Here is a 4,672-nt window from a genome sequence, read left to right as displayed (position 1 = left end):
ACACACAAGCACAAGCACACCCACACGCGCACACACGTGCGCGTACACAAACACATACACATACATACATAAATACATATATATATATATATACATACACACATATATATGTATACACACACACACACACACATATATATATATATATATGTATATATATATATATATATCCATACATAGGTGTGTGTATCAGTGTGTGCATGTGTATCTATCTACATATATATTTATTATTCATAATATACAAAAAAGGTTTTCTTTCATTTACATGTTATCTATCTCTCTATCTTCTATCTATCTATATTGATATATATATAAGATATATAAATATATTACCTGTATGTATATTATATATATATATATATATATATATATATATATAATATAATAGATATATATATATATATATGTTATATAATAAAATATATATAAATATATACAATATATCCTATATACAAATATATATGTATATATGTATATCAGATAATATATATATGTAGATATGTATATATATAATATATATTATATATATATATATAGATATATATATATATATATATATAATATATATATATATACAAGCTTGTATGTACGTATAAAAACAATAGCATTCGAATAGTGTAAGTATTCGTTGCAGAATAAATCGCATCAATGAACCAAAATAATTAGCATAGACATACTAATGATCCCATTTATTAACATTTTCTATTTACACACACACACACACACATGCCAGCGTGTATGTGTGTATGTATGTGTGAGCGCGCGTTTGTGTTTGTAAATGAGAGTGTGTGGCTGCATGTGTGTGTTTTTACATGTATGCCTAATAATTAAACGAGCTCGGAAAATTGGATATAAAAAGTAAATTACACGAACATAGAACTGGATTTAGAATACACCACCCTCAACGTAACGCTGACAGGATGTGTTTATTAAACACTGACGACTGAAGATGACTCATATAAATAGAAAATTGCTTCAAAACGTCTTTGGAAGCAAATGAAGAGTTCCAAACAGATAATATTTTGATGGACTTTATAAATTAATTAGGGAATATAAGCGAAGTAAGGCGGCGAGCTGGTAGAAACGTTAGCACGCCGGGCGAAATGCTTCGCGGTATTTTGTCTGCCGTTACGTTCAGAATTCAAATTCCACCGAGGTCGACTTTGCCTTTCATCCTTTCGGGGTCGATAAATTAAGTACCAGTTACGCACTGGGGTCGATGTAATAGACTTAATCCCTTTGTCTGTCCTTATTTGTCCCCTCCGTGTTTAGCCCCTTGTTGGTAGTAAAGAAATAGGTATTTCGTCTGCCGTTAAATTCTGAGTTCAAATTCCGCTGAGGTCGACTTTGCCTTTTAATCGTTTCGGTTTCGATTAAATAAGTACCAGTTGCTGGGGTCGATATAATCATATCATTCCATCTGCTTCTTTCTAGATATAGAACATCCCAGACAATATTTCCTGGTGTGTCTTTCATGTTTTTAAACGACCATATGTGCCTGGTTTCTAGAACATTTTGCTGATATTTCTAGCAGACAAAGTGACAACGTACACAGAAATTAGAAAATGAAATACAGAGTCTGGAACATCATTCTGTGTATGAAAATTACGTTGTGGTTAAATGAAAAATGGCAGCCATTTATGTGAATCTGATGACATTTCAGAAACGTTATAAATTTTTGTCTCTCATTCGTTCATAGATTGTTCTTCGTCAACAGCAAACTGCATAAGCTATACAATTGCCAAAATACCAAGGTGACCTTCTGTTGCATTTCGAGCATCGGCAGCAACAAATAATAACTGATTGGTCTTCTAGGCGGAACTTTTTTTAACTGATGGGTATGGTAGTAAGAGGAGCTGATGATGAGGAGAAGCATAAACATTTCAAATGTGAGCGAACGGTTTATTAAAAATGTAGATAGTGTTGTGTACACAACATGAGATATATTGAAACTTTTGACAGTATTGATGGTGTATAAATTAGGAGGGAAAGATAAAGAAGAACTGCATAAATATGTGAAACTAGCAGTATCGCCCGGCCTTGCTCGGGTTTGTAAGGGAAATAACTATATAAGCATTTTTAGAGAGTTATAGCCAAAAAATAGCAAAAAAATGCATTAAAAATGGGGAAAAATTGATGGTAATTTTTTTTTTAAATCTTTGACTCATCGTAGACATTTTTAGAGAGTTACTTCCCTTATATAATAGCGAAAAAATACATTAAAATGGGAAAAAATGATGGCAAATTTTTTTTAAATCGTAGACTCATCGTAGACGCGCACTAATACCCAGAAGGGCTCGATATGAATCACGACTATAAGATACCCGGTTTTGGTTAAACAGCACCGCAAAATGTGGGAGTAGTTAGGAATCTAAATCGTAGGAGACAGACACACAACTTCACTTTTATATATAAAGATATGTCTAGATAGTATATTATGAATGTCCATATATATATATATATATATTATATATATATATATTATATATATTAATATAAGGGTAGGTGGCATACGAGTGGGTATATATTTATAAAAAAAGAAGTTTGAAAACGCCACTATATAAGATAAGTTTGAATTTTCTTAGAGATTTTACATGTTTCGTTTTTTTTTTTGATAAGGTTCGTTTTTTTCAAGAAGAACCGAAGCATGTAAAAAGCTTTTTCCGGGATATTTTATATGGATATATAAAATATCTCGGAAACAGCTGTAAGACCTTCTCTTTATAAATGGTCTGAAAGCTTTCACAGCCTTAGACATTTTATCTCATTCTATTAATATATATGATGCATACGTGCATATATATGTATATATACGTTCGTATATGTAAGTATTCGTATGTTATGTTTATATAAATATGTATTAATTTTTCTTCTCTGTGTGTATTCTACTGACGAGGCAAAGCATTCCTAAATGCAAAGTCAGAAATCCGGGATCTAGAATTATCCAGTAAATTTTTTATTAGTTTCATCTTGTCTCTTTGTTTTCTATCCGTGTTGCGATATGGACAAGTAAAGTGGTTTTAGAGTCAGATCATGGCTGCTATTTTCAGCATGGTGGTATCTTGTAGATACCTTAATTTATAAATATATATATATATATATAGATAGATAGATATATGTAAATATATTAACAGAATGAGATAAAATGTCCAAGGGTGTGAAAGCTTTCAGACCATTTAGGCTGGCCAGATTGGAGCAATCTCAAGTATAATCAACCGAAATCGCGAGGATAATCAGGTGCTTGACTGAGAAAAGAAAACTTCGAATGAACCGTCCCTGTTTTCTTTGTATCGTCCATCTGGATGTTTCTGTCCCATTTTTGTATCACCTAGCTTTGTTGTATTCACCTAGCTGTCCGGATTTTTCATTCTTGTCCAATTTTGTATATATATATGTCCTTCTGTTGTAACAAAATGTCTTCTCCGTTTTCGTTCTGTTGATTTTTTCGTCTTCCTGTGATCCTGTACGTATAATATATTTATATATGACATGTATATATATACATATGTAGATGGTCGTACGTACATATATGGTTGTATGTATGCATATATTTTATTTATTACACTATATATATATATATATATATAATATATTATATATGTGTGTGTGTTTGTGTGTGTGTGGTGTGTGTGTATGTGTACAAAGGGGGCTGAAAAGTTCCTGGCTTTAAGGGTCTCGCGAAAGGTCTGGCTGGAGGCCCAAACTTCCGAGCTCTTTTACAGGGCTTAGAAAAACTGACGTACAGCTGCAAAAAATGCGTGAAACTGAAAAAGGAATATGATGAATAAAATGATAATTAACTGATGCTCCAGTATATTTTTGTACCCAAAGCCACCCTCTGTAGGCTTCCACACAGTTTCTCTCTCCTATATTCACTAAGAAGTCAGCCTTTATCCCGGGGCTATATTCTATATCAGAAGATACTTGCTTCAAGTGTCGCGCAGTAGCTCTGTAACCAAACGACGTCTTTCAAAAGTACGCTTCTTAACCTTACACTGATGAGTGCGCCTTTTCATTTCGTAGCTACAAAACTATGTAATCTACTGATTTCTTTGTTATTTTATGAGTAGAGAACTACATAGTCTGGCGGGTCCTTTGATATTTTAAGAAGATAGACAGTAATCAGCTGTATAATATATTTGCATTGAAGAAAATCATTCTATATTTGCAAGTGCCGACAAATGAATGTAACCAGCAAAAAGAGATATGATGCTATTGTAAAATTTAGATATTCCTAACACAATAAGAGCATGTGGTAGATTCTAAATACGTTTACGGCCATATTACTTTGTAAACAACGGTTCTCGTCCGATCACCGAAGTTAAGCAAAGTTGAGCCTAGTTAGTACTTAGATGGGTGATCGCTTGAGAAACCTAGGTGCTGCAAACGTCTTTTATCTAGGCGCAGGAGTGGCTGTGTGGTAAGTAGCTTGCTTACCAACCACATGGTTCCGGGTTCAGTCCCACTGCGTGGCACCTTACGCAAGTGTCTTCTACTATAGCATCGGGTCGACCAAAGCCTTGTGAGTGGATTTGGTAGAAAAAACTGAAAGAAGCCCGTCGTATATATGTATATGTATGTGTGTATGTTTATCTCCCAATATTACTTGACAACCGATGCTGGTGTATTTACGTCCCCGTAACTTAGCAGTTCGTCAAAAGAGTACAATAGA

General features: G+C 33.4%; 1 non-coding gene across 1 annotated transcript; it reads left to right on the top strand.

Moving 5' to 3' along the window:
- Positions 1-4,270: 4,270 nt before the first annotated feature.
- LOC115232155 lies at positions 4,271-4,389 on the top strand. Its single transcript, XR_003883605.1, has one exon. It is a non-coding gene; the product is annotated as a 5S ribosomal RNA (ribosomal RNA).
- The last annotated feature ends 283 nt before the right edge of the window (positions 4,390-4,672 follow it).

Source organism: Octopus sinensis, unplaced genomic scaffold (assembly GCF_006345805.1).
Source record: "Octopus sinensis unplaced genomic scaffold, ASM634580v1 Contig19584, whole genome shotgun sequence".
Classification (NCBI taxonomy): domain Eukaryota; kingdom Metazoa; phylum Mollusca; class Cephalopoda; order Octopoda; family Octopodidae; genus Octopus; species Octopus sinensis.
This window is presented reverse-complemented; position numbering and strand designations above follow the sequence as displayed.